The sequence below is a fragment of the Mercenaria mercenaria genome, chromosome 18, assembly GCF_021730395.1.
Source record: "Mercenaria mercenaria strain notata chromosome 18, MADL_Memer_1, whole genome shotgun sequence".
NCBI classification, from domain to species: domain Eukaryota; kingdom Metazoa; phylum Mollusca; class Bivalvia; order Venerida; family Veneridae; genus Mercenaria; species Mercenaria mercenaria.
In genome coordinates, this window is record NC_069378.1 from 15,552,189 (window position 1) to 15,572,021 (window position 19,833).

Here is a 19,833-nt window from a genome sequence, read left to right on the forward strand (position 1 = left end):
ACTTCAGTTGTTGGTATTATTACAGACATTTAAGGATTTATATATTTTTTAATCGAAAAAAATGACTTGAAATGAAATAGGTCACCGTGACTGATTTGTGATATTTCGTTATTTCGATCTGTCGCAGCGATTCAACGACAAACGTCGTTAAGGCGTCATGCCGAACGTCGCCACGCATAATGTCGCCCTGCCGGAAGTCGTTATGCCCCCCGCCGAACGTCGACCCGCGAAACGTCGCCCCGCCGAACGTCGTCATGGTGCCCTGCCAAACGTCGCCCCACCGAATGTCGTCCCTACAAATGTCATTCAGTCAAACGTTGTTTCCGCTTTCCGGAATGTCATGCCAGTATCAATTAAATTGGAGATAAAAAATTGTAAGATTTTAATTTTAATCGAATGAAGTGTTACCAGAGAGTATTTCTCAATCTCACCACCATCCCCTCCCCTACCTTCCTACCCTACGATCTTAAATTACAGGATCATTTCTTGGAATATAGATAGAGGGCAATATGCGTTTGTCTGTCCGACCGTCTTATCTTTATCGGGATTAAACTTTTGTCTAACATTGGAAAAGCACTTTACGCTTACCTCAGCGAGATGAATCGTTGTGCGAACACTAGATCCTTCTCCGAAAGGTCAATTCTATACTTGAGCGAGTGGGTTTGGCAAAACCTATGGCAAGTATTATCCGAGCAGTAACTTTAATACTAGTGGAGAAATCTGTTTTACTTCCTCAATGATACGGCTAGTGCTATGCAAAATATTGCCCTGAAGTCAGGCGGGGCGACGTTTAGTAGGGCGACATTCGGCAGTGAGACAGTCGGAGGGGAGCTATAACGATGTTTGGCGGGGTGACGTTAGGCGGGGCGACGTTTGGTGGGGCAACATTCAGCGAGGCACATTTGGCGGGACGAGACGGTCGGAGAGGCGACATTTGACTGGGCGCCATAACGATGTTCATAACGTTTGTCGTTATGTCACTGCGACAGAGCAAACACCGTACAAAAATGGTAGCAGAAAATACAGTGATATACAGTGATACAGTGATTCCACTTTCCTTATGTGTGAATACGGAAATGATATACGGTCGGCGCATGATACGAAATATTTAGCATGGGTTTGAGCTATATAACCTGCGAATGTCGGTCGATCGGCCTGACATGTGACTTCCAAAAAAAGAAAATACAGATTGTCGTTCGATCAGCCATATGAGTTTCAAATAAAAACTACGACCTAAGAATCGGACGGTCACCATATGGCTACATAAGCTACATTTTGCATGGACAGTGCGAAATCTGGAGATGGAACTTGCAATGCGTGTTATCGCAATCCAGTTTTATCATAGAATTGTTTAGACGAGATACTAAGTCGAAATTTTGAGTATTAGATATTAGAATATCCAAGTTTTGAGTTAATTCAAAATGTCAAAGCAGTAAGACGAAATTTCCAGTAAGGCATATCAAACTGTTCAAAATATTTAAAGGGTTATAAAGGTACGTAACTCGATACATACTTTATTGAATAACACATAGCTGTCATTAATGTTCTTTCGTATAATGCAGCCTTTTTCAATACGCCTAAAATTCTATAGTTCATCTATTTATTCTACGTTTATCCATGATTTTACATTTATGTTTGATTTTTTTTACATTTATCTTTGTTGAAAACATGGTTACAAAAGTCTGAATTCAAAGCGACTTCCTGATGATATCTAACATTCCTCAAATGCTCGGGAAATTCATATACGTGTGCAACTTCACTTTAAAACGTTTAAAAACTAAGCGATGACATATCCAGAATAACATATAAACCACTAGATTGGTATGAACATAAAGTTGTGGCATTATTAATGCTACACTTAACCACGTTATATCACTTGAATATTTTGAGATGTCCCCTTACACAGGTAAACAGGTAAATACTTCCTTTATCCGGTATATAACTCGTCATCGGGATAGACTAAAAATACCTAATAGTAAACGATTATCGTTAACTAGACAAGTGTTCTACATATTTAAATATTAATTCATTTATTTGTATACTTTTGCAGAAATATAAGGAATTCATACATATTCATATAGCTTAGAATTTTGTGTTTTTATAAAAAAAAGTGTGTTAATACAAGGAAAGTTGTTCAAATAATTGAACTTGAAGACATTATTTTACGAAATTAACAATGGTTTGGAACATTTGCAATTGTTGCAAGAGGCGCAAAGTCAACTGGAATTAACAAACGTGAATAAGGTAACGTCTGTTGCACTTCAATTAATCTGATTTGCATGTACATGTCCATGTCATGTTTGACTAATATTTGATTAACAAAAATGTTTTATTGCCAGAGTATACTTTAATTCGCTGTATTTGGTAGGTTTCTATTCATACTAAACATACTGAATATTAATACTTTTTTTCTCTTTTTGATTCAAGCGAATTTTAGATTAGATATTGTAAATAAAATATATCTTAATGCAAAATATTCGCCCCGGTTAAATAATTGTTGTAACTTAATGCTACTTTACCTGTAGAAATCAAGTACAAAGATGTTTTCCCTATTTTTGCATTATTGAAACATTGACACATCTTGAAATAATCATTAAATTACTTTTTTCCCAAAACATATCTTTAAATTGGAAATTCTTAAAATTTGCTTTGCTATAAAATAATTTGAATTAACTAAGTGATGTATTAAAAAGTTGATTAATTTATTTGTTTTCTAAAATTGCATGTACATTGTGTATGTTAATTAGATGTCGAAAACAGAAGTACTTAAAAAAACTCTGAACAGGTTATGGAAGAATATACTGACGACACTTATATATACCTTATTTTTTTAGTGTTAATTTTTGATGAATTCAGAAATGAATTTAAAAGATATGACTCATGGGTTCTGAAAGAATATTTTCGACATATATGAAATTCGTTCTGGCCTAGAACGACTGCAATAGGACTTTTCTATTCTAATCATAAATTATATCTGATTCAATGAAATTTGTAAGGTGTTATTGAGTATGCACAATGTATAATATACTCAGAAGCTAAAATTTCAAAAAAAGGTAAAAGCTTAAATATCGGTATAATTTCAGATTAACAAATGTAATTATTAAGACGGCCACTTTATCCCCAAGTAAACAAAGATCCTAATAAAAGAGAACTATATGAAATGATGTCTTCGAGTGTTTATATATCGTAATTACCAGTTAACTCAAAATAGTCACTATGCAATTTCATTGTCATTATACCGATTAATTTCTAAGAAATATGATTGAGTCACCCAATAATAAGTGATTATGAATTGACAAATAATTTAAAGGAAAGTACTTAATACTTTATAGAATGACAAAATAGTGCTCAACATTTTATTACGAAAATGATGTCAAAGTATTTTTTTTTTCAGTTTAAAACTACTAACCATTTGGTACCCGACTCATTGTCGGAAAATTGTTGAAAATTCTTAATAATTTATTAAATTATTGAAAATTTGCACCGTTTAGTATTTTTGTTACTTTTGATATGCTTACCCTACCCGAAGATAAAATGTGACGTTAAAATGTAAAAAGACAGCTTGCATAATGTACGCCCTTAAAGGTAACGCACATATGGTTTTACAAGTACGTATAAACACAAAACTTTAAATGCATAAAAATGTTATTCTCATCTCTCGATTGTTAAATATTAAATCGTAAAATAAATGTTTGGTAAATAAATTAATAATAATAGTGCTGTAAGACATTCCATAATCTGGCAAAAATACAGGTAGGAAAGGTAGACAATAAAGAGCCCATTTCTTCATTTTTACTATAGTAAAAACTGTCCTCAAGTTCTTGTAGCTTAAATAAGCTAAATCGCAATAAAAGGATATCATCACTCGAAATGTTCAAAAATAAAAGAATTAATCCAAAAAATAATATGAAAAACAAACTTTATAACCATGATAACTTGAAGTGAATTTTTTGTAGGATATCATTTATATAGTCAATAAAGCTGTTGAGAACCTCTTTTTTGTCATTCCTAGTATGTGCTTAGTACGTAACAATTTTTGTTATTTGTATACAAACATTAAAACGACTGTCATTTGTAAATATCTTAAAAGCTATCGAACCATATACACATGGACTCACTAAATTTGCAGAAGACAGCAACAATAGAACCGGCGAAACTGGACAGAAAACAAACACAAAAGCAGCGTTGTCACAGTTGCTCTAATGGAGTAAAACAAATGACATATCAGACACAATCAAAAGAGAAAATCGTAGTGTCCAAGTGTAAACGAACTGAAGTTCAAACATGCAGTGTGTCTCAAAATATTCGGTTCATAACCTGATTGATACAATCTTCCATAATTTTACAAAATATAATAGGACATTTGTTTTGACCAAGAAGTGTTAAAGGCCCCTATTAAAATCTAAGCACATGTGCTCTTAAATATACTTACATTTTAGTATCAAAATTTGCGTTGTTGCAGCCACAATACTGTACATGTACTTTCCGTACGTATACCACCTCCTGTACGAAATTTCATAGCTGTAAAAGACCTGTATTTTTGTTTAAAATTACTGAGTCATGTTTATTTCGAATTTACACCTGTAGATTTAATATAACAAACTTGATTTTACAGCTGTAGATTTCAATTTACAGCTGTAAAACGACTGTAAAACAGGTCGAACTATGCAAATGAGATACAGCTGTAAAAAAACTTACAGCTGTAAAAATGAAAAAGGTTACAGCTGTAAATATGCCTAAAAGTTACAGCTGTAGAAATACTACAGGTGTTGAAAAAAGGGCATTATTTTATAGGACGAAAACAGGTACAAAAAGTTTTAGGATGAACCGTAATTCACTAGAAATGGTAGCAATTACAAAAATGGCAAAATAAAAGATGTAGTAAATAAATCAAATCTGTAAGAGAACAATTTGAAATATGTTTACAGTAAAGCAATTGCTAAATTCAAGAGAATGATACAAGGTAGAAACTATGCATCAGATCTTGTTTATAAAACTTTCTTTGTGATGACAACGTTTGACAATCTTGCCATTATGACTTTTAAACTTATCAGCTTCAAATATAGCGTAAATAGTTAATATATGTACTTAAACATTATATTTCACAATTATAGTAGATAAAATTTCAATATTTAGATGATGCCGTGTCTCAGTTATATCCCGCCATAAAGCATTTAAGATGGCTGACAGTACTCATGTTTCCCTCCAAAAAATTTACAGATGTAATTTTGAGACATGACCATGTTAAGCTGTAACTTTAAACTGTAATTTTTACAGCTGTATTTTTGAGACCTGCATGTTTTACACCTGCAGATTTCAACTGTATTTCTGGTCATAATTTCCACTTACAGGTCTTTTACAGCTGTAATTTCAAAATACAGGTCTTTTTTTTTCAGGCCCCAATTTGGGTAACCCCATTTATTTCAAATTGTATACATACATGGATACATACAAGCAAATGGATACATACAGTCACATGTATAAATAATAATCAAAACATATTATTTAACATGCTATCTTAAGTTAATAACCTATTTTATGTATACACATTTTTGTAGGGTAAAGTCCTATATTGTCATTGACATTTGTTATCTAACAATTTTCAAATTGTGGTAGTACATACAAAAATGTTTGAGGAGAAGGTTGTATGAAAAAAATGTCAAAATATAGACAGGAAAAAGGAGCACATAATTTATGTATGAAACATATATACTATGCAAGATATAAAAAAGAGAAGAAAATGGGGAAAATTGGGGCAAACTTATTGACAAATAAAGGAAAGATAAATCCCTTTGATTTCACAATAACTCTTAGTGGACAGTTATGGCTAACTAAAAGATCGGAAATAACAAGTATTTATTTTTCTAATATTTTAGAATTATGAAAGATTATATTTTGGCAGGTTAGGAAATATTTTACTTTTTTCTTAAATTCTGCTTAGTTAAGAATCTATCCTTTCGATAACTTGAGACCAATTCCTTTCAAATTCGGATATCTTATTATTTATGGCTGAAATGTATTTCAAACTTATAAGATAAATCTTTAAAATAAACTTTAAATATTTGGTATAGAGAGGTACCTACAACAGTTTTCTTTAAACTTTGATTTATACACATACTACTTTAGGAGTAAAGCAAGATAATTTCCAGATCGTTGACGATTACTACAGGTATCATATGAAAAAAATGAAACTCTTCTTCTGAAAATTAATTCTAATATGAATAAAATCTGTAAAAAGATCCTTTGGTAGCATAGAATGCAACCAAAAAAGAATAATAGCAGACTCGGTTTGATTGAGTCTGTTCATGAGAGGTAATAAAATGTGCAACACCTCTCACGCCCCCTAGCACCGGCTTAAGCGGAACTCTATTACACATGTATTGAATGGACTCCATTTTTTTCTTTTGCCCAATTACTTATTATAAAATAAGTCAAATAAAAACGTATTAACATGTGCACATTCAAATGTTAAATGCTCTATTGTCTCTTGTTCTTGACGACAATATGGATATAAATTGCTGTTGGCTTTATTTATTTTATACAAAAATGAGTTAGTTACTTGAATGTTTTGATTTGTCTCGAGTTTAATTTTTTTTTAAATTTAACTTCCTTTATTGTTTCTAGACTTTTGAAGTACAATTTAAATTCTAATTCTGAGATACCTGTATGTCGTAATGTCTGTTCCATTTATTTGGTATGGATATTTCGTTAACACTTGTAATGGTATCATAAAAAGAGTTACTGCCCTTTAACAAGTAGTTTTAAATATGGGTTAACATCTACGTTGTATTTATGGACCTCTTTTCTATTATTTCTTATCTTTTCTTTCCACTTGTTTGGTATATTACTCATAATTCTATGTAAGTCTAAAAATGTACCGTTTACTGAATAAATTCCGATTTTCATTTAGAAGATCTATTATAACACTGATTATCTTATTTTTGTACCAACTGCTATTCATGTATGTTTTGAATCTGAAATTGCGATTATTCCAAAGGGGAGAATATATAATTTGTTGCAGGTCAGTAATATTAGTCTCTCATTCCTGCCAGAGCTTGAAGTGTGTAAGATCAGCCTACCTCATTGTGTATCTTAAATCCAGAATCGAAAAAAAAGTTTTAAAACTGATATTTTGATTTTATGGAATTCATTTCTTTAAATTATACGTTTTTAACACCAGGTAAATACTATAAAATAAAATCTATAAGAAACATTGGGTTTAATTTAATTCCAACAGTTTAACTATAGGCAAACTGTTCACATGATCAATATATTTCACAAATGTAGACAAAGAGTAGTATATATAAGCTCTTTACTGATAACTTATTAATTAACAATGAGGAATACGTCCTTAAGAATTTAGTTACAGATAGAAAATTTTCTTTATCTCATGAATGAGTTATCGCAACATTTAAAATGCCAATTGTGTCCTTATGTATTTCAACTACATTTTGTATATTTAGTTCAAGTATATACACATCGGACTAAACTCATACAACGTGCAAAATGTAGATAATGCATTTAATAATTATATCGAGTTAGATGCATATACTGTATTTAGCGGAAAGAGAAGTAATCTCTGAGAAAATGATATATTAAAAGGTTAACTTTTTATCACTTAAAAGTATTCAGCGTTTCTAAAACCATTGCAAACTCGAGCAAATATATGTTCTTTGTTATTATCATTACATTGTTATGCAATGTGTAAGCACAACGTACTTTGTCAACTAAAATTGCAATATTCGTTTCTGAACGAATATAAACCGTTACATTAACTACAGAATGAGCTTTATTTAGAAAAGGCGTTTTTATCGTATATTCAATCACTGAGAGGTGTACACATGATAGACCAATGTGAAGATGGACAGTGGATTTGTGAAAAAAAAATGGAGCAGTCTGTCAAAGTGTTTTAAACTTTTTTAACTTCGATTGGTTGTGTTTGTCACATTTATTTCCTTCGTTGAATGTTTACATCACATGTAATCGTCGTCGTCCGTCATCATTAATTGGCTAGACCACACGTTTGGCTCAATAAAATCTCGGAACAATTTAATACTAGATCACCAAAGGTCACAAATGACGTCACTATGCCATATAGAAAACCGTCTTCGGCTATGGAGGCCACATGTTTTATTTTATCTACATGAAAAATAACCAGAATCTATGTTTAATGAAATCGAAGTTATGTATATCTAAAAACACAGTGTGATTATGTACTACCATACTGACTAAAACCCTAGCATTTTTTAACATATGAATGTTACAATTGTGAATGCAGTTCTTTACGCACATTCTGTTTTTATATTTAGCTAAGTTGAAAACATTCGGTGAGGATATTCTATACATGTTTTTAACATCAATATCTAATGCTACCTTACGATATCATGTGAAAAATTAGCATAGTAAGTTTTCAAAGTATTTCAACTTGAAAAGAAATATTTAAAGGATAAATTTGACGAAAGAACCATGTATGATAAGGCACAGTTTTAGCCCCCAAATTTTAAAGAAAATGAAAGTAAAAATACATCTCAACGTTATGTATTATTTGAAAGATGAAGGATTAATCTTGCATTTTTTGAAGAAAAAATGTAACAGTTTTGCGTTAAAAGTCATGATCCATGGTCCAGTTTCATGTCATCAACACAACTTTTGTACATTTTTAGACATTTTCATGCACTTTATCACAAAAATACGATACGAGCGCGGGGGAGAACAATTTTCGTTTTTGGATATGTTTTGAGGATTACAAAAACACGAAGAACGATACACGAGAGAAATTTGTTCTAATGTACGCTCATAGTAAATTTCGAACAAATACGGTAGTTTTATCGGAAAATTTTACTCTGAAAATAGCCATTTGAAGGGACGAAACTCTTGATATAGTGCGAAGAGCTTGGCGTAAAGGTAAGAAAAAACAGGTGTGACGTCATGCGGGAAAATTAGCGTTTGTTGTCAAGATGGTTTACTTCTGAAATTATGGGTAAATTAGACAATTTGGCAGTATTTTAAATGTTGTTATTACTGTTATAAACAATGCTCTCGATGATATTTAAAACAGAGTAAATTAGTCTACGTATATATTCACCGTTCGGCTCTAATTTTGGTGGATAAGCGAGTGATGGGCTGTAGGTCAACCAGCTGATCAGAATAGAATAGAATAAAATAGAATATTCTATTAAGCCAATCAAGGGTCATATATAATGACATTAAGGCAAATAAAGCTTCATTCGGATTCTTAAGACACAATTAACATAAGCTTATGAAAATGAACAATTACTTAGATTGAAGTAAATTCCACAGTAAACTGTGACTTTCATTCATTGCTGGTGCTACATGATCTGACTAGTAAGCTAGAAGAGAGTTCTTTTATTATATATATCATGTAAATATTTAGAAAATATCAATAAAATGCCAGGATCTTCAGAGGACATTAACAATACAAATTTTTGTCCATTATTTAACATTGGTCCCTTTCTGGATGATAACTCAAGTACGCTTGGGTCTAGTATCATGAAAGTTGAGAGTTAGGTTTGTCGTAGCAAGCAGATGACTTCTATTGATTTTGAGATCAGTAGGTTAAAGGTCAAGGTCACAGTGATCCGGAACATTTAAACGGTTTCCGGATGATAACTCTTGGGCCTAGGATCATGAAAGTTGACAGTTATGTTGGTCATGACCAGCAAATGACCCCTATTGATTTTGAGATCAGTAGATCAGAGGTCAAGGTCACATTGACCGGGAACAGTTGAAATGTTTCTGGATGATAACTCAAAAATGCTTGGGCCTAGGATAATCAAAGTTGATAGAGAGGTTGGTCGTGACCAGTGGAAGACCCCTATTGATTTTGAGGTCAGTAGGTCCAAGGTCAAGGTCACAGTGACCCGGAACATTTAAACCGTTTCTGGACGATAACTTGAGAATGTTTAGGCCTATGATCAGGAAACTTAATAGTGAGGTTGGTAATGACCAGCTAATAACCCCTGTTGATTTTGAGGTCAATAGGTCAAAGTCAAGGTCACACTGACCCAGAACAGTAGAACTTTTGTGTAGAGTGACCAGTAATTTCTTAAGTGGAACTCTATTATAAAGGTATTGAATGGATTCCGTGATCCAAAAGGATCAGAAAATATATCAACACTAATTTCAAGTAAGGGGAGACTTTTTATAGCAACCACACGGCACCTAAAAATTGCTGTTGTGACAGTTAATAAAATATGTAAGAAGATCCCTTGGAAACTTAGAATGCAACCAAGCAGAGTAATAGCAGACTCGGTTTGATTGGGTCTATGATATAAAGTGTACTGTTAAGCTGAAGTTGGTACAGCATAAGTATTTAAAGTTTACTTGATCTTATTGTGATATACTGTTTTATCCATCAATTACGTAATATGATTTGCGTTAATTTTGACTTAATTTTGGAAGACCTAGAAAGAACCTATACACTGGATATCATTTCCTAATTACTCCATCAGCAAATAAAACCAAACACAAAATTTCAAAACTTCGCGTGTCCTAAATTGATTAAATGTACAATGGAAAATATGCTATTATAATTTGTTTGCAGCAAGTTATGACATTTTTTAACTAAAAGGTTCATGTTACAAACCTTAAGGTTATGAAATTATTGCTGTATGTTGTGAAAGGTATTGTCTTATATGCAAAACTTGTCTTATCGAAAAGGTTGATCAAACTGCAAAAACAACAAAGTACAAATTAAACTAAGTTACAGTGGGCATATGTTACGGTATATGTTTTGCAATTCGGAGGGCAAAATATCATTTCTCTGTACATCTGCAATACCCAAAATCTGTTTAAAGAGAAGACAATTTCAAAAGATATCGTTGGGTAAATTTATGTTAAGTTTTGACAATCCATCATATGATCATCACAAATAAACGTTAGTGAGAGGCAAACAAAACATTAAACAAAACTAGATGACATTAAATGTAGAAAGGAATGTGTTGCTTTGTTTTAAATTGAATTTAAAATTGCTGAAGTTTGCTGAAGGTAAAAATTTATTTACCTATGTTTTGTTTGAAAATCAGATAACAAGAAAAGGATTTTATCATTATTTTTCATCAGAAACAGTCGCCTCTTAAACATATTTTTCACGCAATTTCGCATCTCTCAGACAATTACATTTGTAGATGTTCGTTTGTCATCAGTTTGCAAATCTTAACAAACAGAAAAATAATAAAAGGGCTTCATTCTTTTATAACGAACAACACGACATTCTTAAATCATCGAAAACAATCCATTTTATGTCTTTCCCCGTAAATTGGTTTGGTGTCACTCTTAATTAGGGTTTTGGGGCGCACATTGTATACTAGAATGTTAGTATGTATTAACAAATCCCCGATGTAACTCCTTTCCATGTGTATGGATAAAAAACTTTCCGCTTAAAGGAAACTCGTGTTTGAAACCAATCAGCATGTAATGCACAGCGTCTATGTAAAAAACCAAAGCATGTTTGCATGTATAAACAGTATTGCGTGTTAGTATAAAAAGATGAATATTAATGTATAACTACCCAAAGTGTGAATTCGTTCTACCGCTTTAAAACTGGAGGAAGTTTAAAAAAGAACAATGCCTGTTATTACAGTTAGATTTGCTATATTGAGCCAACTTGAATAGATGTGATGATGTTATTCACTAAGTACAAGAAACGACGACAACGACATTATTAATACGTTTTAATTCACCGCATTATACGACGTTTTGTTTCGTTTTGAACTCTTAGACAGGTGTTTGTTATAAGCTAGTTTATTCCATCTTTTTTTTTTCAAATACGAGAGCTTTTTCGACGTCCGCGTTGGCGTCAGCGTTACAAAACGTTTGCGTGTAAACAGGTGTTTTAAAACTACTTACCCAAATGCTTTCAAACGTGTCAAACATGTCTTCGGCAGCATATCTTTACCTCGCATGACAAGAAATGCTGTTATTATAATGTGAAAATTATGCTCGTTTTTAATATAGAAATTTCGGTTAAAAGTTTGCATGTAATCAGGTTTCTAAAAAAATCAACACAAAATGCTTTCAAATCCTACACATATGTTCGGCATTATGAGGTGACCTCATAGGGATAGTAACATAACTCTAGCAATTAATTTGTTAAGATACGCTTTTTGACAAATGGCAGTTTAAACAACATTTGCTGACATTTTGGAAAAAGTATGCCCCTTTCATGCTTAGCATTGTTTGTGATACATTTGCTTCTAAGCAGATTTCTCAGGAACTATTGACTGAATGTCTCCGATATACAGTTTCCAAAACTGTGCTTCTTTTGAAAATGAGAAAATTTTGCTGAATCTTTTGTTGAGGTAAGATAGTATCGAGTGAATGGGCTTCAAAAAGTCGAGTACGCTGTCATTAGAGCTCTTATTTGTACTGTGGCCACAGATCACATCAAAACAAAATCTTTTAAATTTTCTAAATTAGGGATAAAAAATTCGCCAACTTCTTCTCCCAAATGCTTTATATTGTTGTCGGTACCCTGGTACTCTGTCTACTGTATCTTTCAACTACATATTTTATTGTAGGTGGCCTCTGACTGCGTTTGCTATTCTCAATGCTTCCAACGATTACACTTCTACTTCTTAATTTTGAGTAGAGCAGATATAGAGAAATCAGTTTACTTATATTATGTATAGTAGGTTTGAATCAGGTTTTATGCATTATTTGCCATTGTTTCACTAGAAAACGAGAAGTTAATTGTCCGGTTGTTAGGAGTCTGTTATAAAGACTTAATATTTTGTTAGAGGGAAGAGGCATTAATCATTGAGCGAAGTATAGTTTTATCCCAAACTATATCAAATTAAGAATGTTTTACCAACTTATAAATGATAATAACAATTAGAAGGTCACACAAATTATATTCATAGTGTATTTTCATTAGAAGTAACGAAATATGCAAAACCCCTCACTCGAGTTGAATTGTATGGTAGTAAAATCAATTAGACTCCACGAAACAAAAGGACTAGGAAAAATAGCAACAATGAGTCAAAGTAAGTGGATACCTTTTACAGCCGCCACACTAGTAAAACCTTTGGAAACATATGACGCCATCAAGCATAATAATTATAGGTTATTAGATTTTTATCGAGAAATATGCACGAGTTCTGCAGAGAAAATATTGCGCGACTTTAGAAGCGCAGTATCATTCCGCGAAAGAACGAGTGCATATTTCTCGATGCAAATCAAATATTTTTTATTACATGCCCATTTATACTTAGAAATATTATATATATGATATTACTTTGTTCTTAAGGTAGTTCGATACATTTTGTGCGCATGCGCGAATGATCTCGGTTTACGTAAAGTCGAAAAATTTAAGTGTGTTTTATTTTACTTATTTCTTGCTTGCTTTCCAAGAGAATCCTCAATAATCAGCGTCTTAATGGAAAAGGTAAAAGGAAACTATTCATTGAGGCTTTAAATCTAAGTTTATCGCGGGATTTTTAACGACATTCACCGGTTTCGTAAAGCGGTCGTTTGTTTTGGCGCAATGCGGAAGTGTCGTCTTGATGCAGTTTTTTGGCTGAAAAGTTGACGAATTCTTCGCCTCACTACGTCTGTCATTTGTTTTACGTTTGCCATCAGTTTTAGGCAGTAACTGTTAGCTGTCGAGAGTTCCGGAACAGACTGTGAAGTATTTCTACAGATCTAAATATCGTTCGTATAAAATCACAGTTTGTCTGGCATTCGGAATTCCTACACTAGTGATCCACGAGGATTTTGTCCAGTTTCCAGAATAGCAGGAAGGAAGGACTTATTGAATTGGACCACTTGTCAAGGCAGCTTAAAAATCTCGGAAATTTAAAAGCAGCCACTCAGCGACAGTAAGCTTGTCTACATTTTCCATAAAATTTCAAAAATAAATACTGGAAAAAAAACATGGAAATACATACGACATCAACACGAAATAGCACAGCAACAGAATGAGTGCGGAAGTTGTCCAGAGTGGTGTGGCATTGTTCCTGTTCATTTATGGTTTACAGATTCCAAAAGTCTGGTGAGCCATGTAAAATATATTGTATTGTCATTTGATAGTAGATCTGATCATCATACTGTACTGTAATTGTTTATTAATTATTTTAGTTCATTCTAAAGCCCTCAACAGACGGTAGGTTTTTGTTGTACAACACCAATTAAATTTAAGATGTACAGCCAAATGTTATCGTGTGTAGATGCTATTCCTTGATTTCGTAAATCTTTCTTGACCTACAGATTAGGACATGTTCTATTTTGTAAGTTTTGCCTTACGTACCACCCACGTTGAAAAGCAACAAATTGGTACAATTAGTTGATAAGAGGCAAGTGAATGAAATTCCAGAAACAATTGCTCAATGCATGGAAAAAGGATGACACTGAAAAAGTTAAATGATTTGAGCCGCGTCATGAGAAAACCAACATATTGCCTTTCCGACCAGCATCTGCGCAGTCTTGTCCATGCTGTTTGCTATGAAACAGTTTCTCTAATTGCAATAGACTTTGAAAGCAAACATCATTGATCCTGATCAGACTGCGTGGATGCACAGGCTGGTCTTGATCCATGCTGGTCGCAAAGCCATTATGTTGGTTTTCTCATGGCGTGGCTCATTTGTGTCATGCATAATCAAATTCATGGGATATTATTTTTTATAAAGAATGGTTACATTCTTTTCAGTACCTAATGCACTATGTTTACTAGGTAAATCTCTGTTATTTAAATGGGAGTGGAATACTGTCTGAATGTGAAAGATGTACAATTTTAAAAGGACCTCGGACGTTTTCCTATTCAGATTGCCTATCCGATTAAGGAAAATGTGACATAGGGATAGACTTCTGAAATTGCATAGTTACGATAGTTGAAGACCATTTCTTGATAAATGCGACTTCATTTTACAAGTTTATGAACAAAAAAGAAGACTTTGTAGACATTTCTCATTCTCTTTTCTATTAAAATATGAACATAAATCATTTTTACGTTTTAAACATCTTCCCTCCTCCCCCCCCCCCCCCCCCCCCCAGTGACGCAACAAAATAGTTCACATGCCTTTGTAAATAATTATTATATACGTATGCTGCAAAAATGGCACTTGGTCACAGGTGGTAAAGTGTTTAAAATTGAAAAAAAAAACTACGTACAGGGTTTCAGCAAATAAATTTTTACATAAATATTTGACACTTATTGCATATGTTTCCTAAACCTTACATATCTACAGCTTTATTCATTTTTGTAAATATTTCAAGCACAGAAAACACTAAACTAAATAAATAGGGGACATAGAAAGTCAAGCTAGAAAGCAGACAGATCCTTATAAGTATATCTTATGAATTTTTCAATCAGATATGTTACCTCTTGACAGTCTAAGTCCGTAGATTGAGTGTCATCAGGATTGAGACAACTGCATCTGTCGTAAGTCAATAACCAAGCAAGTGGCTTCGACATATTACATATGTGTCTTCAACGTAGACATGACAAAGAAATACAGACGAACGTCTGTGGGAATAGTGCCACTTAGGTGCAAATTTTTTACCTTTTGTAGGACACAGTTGAAGCGAACCTAGAATGCATTTTAAGAGCAACATTTGCTTTTATTCGATCCAGCATCCTATACCCTAACAGAACTACACTAGACACCATCTCATTAACTAACCTAGTTGCTTCCAGAACTTACACTGACACCCATAGAACTAATACTGACTCGCCCATAACTAACACTGACACCCTCAGAATTAATATCAATTCGCTCACATATCTGAAACTTATTTCGAAGCCAACCGAAATACTAGTAAGGACCTCAAAGAACTAACACAGACACCCAAAGAATATCTATATAAATGTTGATACTAACTAGTAAAGTTCTGTTCCACTGATATAAAATGCTAAAAGTAAGGCATCCCTGAACCCGCAGTGGAATAGGCAGTCTCCTGCACCCCTCCGTTTCAACTGAAAAAGGCCAACTACGCCAATGTATGGCCAGCTACACCACTGCATGTATTCAATAATAATCCTCCACATAATGCCCGGTCAGTATTGTACATGTGTATAAATACAGTATAGCAATAGATGTATAGAAAACAAACAATAGGATATGATCAATGCATCAGTGTTATCATGGACACTCGGGTGGAAATAACTGAAGTACAGTTAGGGAACAAAAGTTTTGTTCCACTTTTATTTTTTCCGTTTCGTTTATTTTCAAAAATGTCAATAAAACTGATAATCTGCATGGTATCAGTTTATTTATTGTGTTAAAATATTTCATAGTAGACATACCTTAAATACCAATGCTTATTTTAACTAAAAATACACATTTTAAATTTTTCAAAAATATGACCCTTAGTTACAAACTCTTCGAATTTCAAGAAAACGAATATGAAATAAAACTGTTTTTTTTTGTGACAGTTTGATAGGAATATAACTTATTTATCAGTATTTGAAGCTGTTATATAAAACTATCAGCTACTGAAGTCGAGAAATAGCATTGAACCTAGGACAAAATCCCTAGCATAATGCCCGATGTCCTTGTACATCTTTGAGATAATTAGTGTTGTACAACTAGAACTTAACATCTGTTGAGGCCTTAAGGTTCTTTTATCTTTTCTGGAGTAATGGACCACTGTTCTTAAATATGTTTTATCATGATGATTTATGAATAAATTAATAAAGACCTAGTATATATAATTTTAAAATATTTAATTATAAGTAATCAAGTTAGTATTCTGTAACAATGCGAATTGTATTGATTGCCAATTTTCAGAACCATATATGATTATGTCTATTTTCAGAACCAGATATGAGTAGAGTACAGTTTGAGAAATGTCTTGGTAGAACAGATACTAAGGAAATAATAAAGAGCAGAACAGACCACATTTCTCCTTCTTATAACTGGTAAAGTTTCAAGTAAGAGCGAGTACAATAATGCAGCCCCAGTGAGAGTTCGTGATGAGGTGTCAACTGTAAATGTGTGGTCGTTAAATGATGTGCAGTCAGATTGACAAGTAACATTAATTTATAAATTATCAGTTCTGAGAGAAATTTTTGCTGAGCTTTGTGCAGGATACTCTTAAATTTTATATTATATGTACAATGTCAGATGTACTCCAGACTTCACACATATGTTGATGTTTATACATATGTGGTGATTAACTTGTCAAGTGAAGAAATTTTAGGAATAATGTTAGTGGGTGAAAGAACAGAAGTACAAAGTCAATTACAGAGGTCGACAACACTGAGTTTAGGATACAGAAAAAATCCGGTGATTCTGACGAAACAACATACATAGAAAGATTATAGTAGTAAAATGAAAACTTTTAGTGTATGGAAAAGTTTGGAAACAGGTTTACCATTGACAGAAGAGACAGTATTTACAGACTGGTCTACACTTATTTTGATTTGACTTTTACACAGTGATTCCTCCAGTAAACAGCTAGTGATCTGAGAGTATTGTGTTCATTATATCATACAGGTTTAGAGTGAATGTTAAATTAATGTGTATTTAAATCAATCAAAATTTTTCAAAATTGGATGTTGAAACTTTACAACTGTTTAGTATTTCAGTAATCAGTTAGGATTTTTGAGTGATTTCAATAAAGTACAAAAGAAAAAAAAAGAACCACTATCAGCCAAGATGATGTGCTATTGTAAAAGATAGAAAGAAAATTCACAAGTCACATTAACTTGGTAAAAGGGATTTTAACAGAATTAAACTATAATTGGTGAAGGATTCTGCATGTTGTATCAAATAGCTATAATGTATTTTGTAGTTCTTTGGATGTATCTTCTATCACTTTTCAAACCAAATTTTATCTCTTAAATCTATTGAAATTGCCATCAAAATAAAAATTTCTTTTAAAAACAATATATTTAACAATTAAAAGCCAGTACTTTGATACTAATCTTAGTCAGTGGAATTTATTTTTAGACTTGTCCTATTTTTTTGATTCAGTTTCTGGATCCACATTTATTAGTTACAGTACACATTTTGGGATTCCAGCAATTTTCCACATCCTCATTACAAGGTAGTACTGATTTTTCATTGGTCCAGTGGTTAACTAATTTTATCATAAAGTAAAACTGTTCTATTAATAGATTTTCAGAAAATCTGTTTGAGTATTTATACCCACTATACAAATTCGTGTACTTTTATTTTATTTGAACATTACTGTTTAATATTATCCTGAACAAATTACAGGTTTTCTTTGCTTTATATTAGAGAATTTTGGTAAATTTCATTGATGAAAGGTCCAAGGTACTTTTCTCAAATAGTCAATTAATAGAATTTTTCAAATATAATATCTTGTGCAGTGAATTAAAAAGAAATTTATTTATTTCAGTACTAGTCAGTTCTGAACTTGAAAGATACTTTGATAGGTATTTGGTCTACTACACACTTTATATATTTCTATGGCCTGATTAGAAGTAGCCTGTTGGTTTAATTCAGTATCTTACTATAGGAAAAGTTTAAGGACAACTTCTGGACATTAAGGTGATTTATTATCATATATGATATAAGATAATTTTCATTGAGAGTCCTACATACCAGAACATTTTTGAGTGACAATTAGAAATATTTAAGATTACTTGGGGTGGTTCACTACCTGTTAGAAATATTTAAGGTGGTTAACCATCTGTTAGAAAATGATAATACGGTACGGTACTGGGACTTGTTTTAGTAGGCAATTATCACAACATGAAATTTTATAGGTGCTGAATTGAAGGTCATTTCCTCCATGGTTATTGTCGTGGTGTTTATAACTCCCCCGCCACAAGTGGTGGGGGTTGTAGGAATGGTATCTGTCCATCCTTCCCTACTTCCGTCCTTCCATCTTCCGTCCTTCCGTAACATTTTGTGTCCACTCTGTATCTCCTAAACCCCTTGAACATGTTGAAGGATTTTCATGAAACTTGGTTCAAATGATCACCTCATCAAGACGATGTGCAGAATCCATGAGTCAGCCATGTCGGGTCAAGGTCACAACTCAAAGCCTTCAATTTTGTGTCCGCTCTGTATCTCCTAAACCCCTTCAAGTGTGCTGTTAACAGACAGCTTTTGTGATATATCAGGAGCACATAATTCAGGACAAGCTGGTCTGATCATACCCAAAATCGAGTTATTCCAAGAGCTTGTGCTCGTATACATTGCCATTAAATCTGATCAAAATTGTTATGAAAATGTTCAAACTAGAGCGTTAAAATTGTCAAATATTGCAACTTTTTATATAACAGGGACAGATAACTCTGGACTTGCTAGTCTGAAAATGCCTGAAATCTAGCTCTTGCAAGACCCTATGGCCATACACATTGTCTATAAGTTTATTCAAGATTTCTTTAAATAAAAATGATACAGTTGTAAAATATGGGTAAATATTGCTATTTGTTACTATATCAGGGGCACGTTACTCTTGATATACTGGTCGGATCATCCCCATAATGCAACACATTCCAGATTATGTAGCCATGCATATTGTTTTTTTTTACTTTGGTGAAGATTGTTATAGTAATATTCATGCTGGTGTGTTAAGAATGCTATATAATTCATACTTAACTTTAAAAAAGTGGGTGGGGTAATATTACATCTGTTTGTTTATGATGAAATGTCGATGTAAATGGTTTGGAACTATTTTGTTATTTAAAATTATGTTTTGCACACAAGTTCATATTGATTAGGCGTTTTTTTCATGAAAATATTTGTTGTTATAGCTTATTTGCCAGCCAACCCCAATATTCTAAAATTTTGGTACTTTCATGATAAAATACAGAATATCTCTCTTATATGTTCGGTGACCCCCAATTTTTTCCCCCTTATTTTGAAGCAATTTTGAGACACAATAAATACAAAAAGTAAA

At 32.7% G+C, this 19,833-nt stretch overlaps 1 protein-coding gene across 3 annotated transcripts in view; it reads left to right on the forward strand.

Annotated features, from left to right (window-relative positions):
• The first annotated feature begins 1,937 nt into the window (after nucleotides 1–1,937).
• Nucleotides 1,938–19,833, forward strand: part of LOC123538869 (probable E3 ubiquitin-protein ligase TRIML1) — a 54,073-nt gene continuing 36,177 nt past the window's right edge. For all 3 annotated transcript variants that reach the window (XM_053530582.1, XM_053530580.1, XM_053530581.1), the window contains exon 1: nucleotides 1,938–2,244. The gene's annotated coding sequence lies outside the window, so the exon portion shown is untranslated. The remainder of the gene's footprint in view (nucleotides 2,245–19,833) is intronic.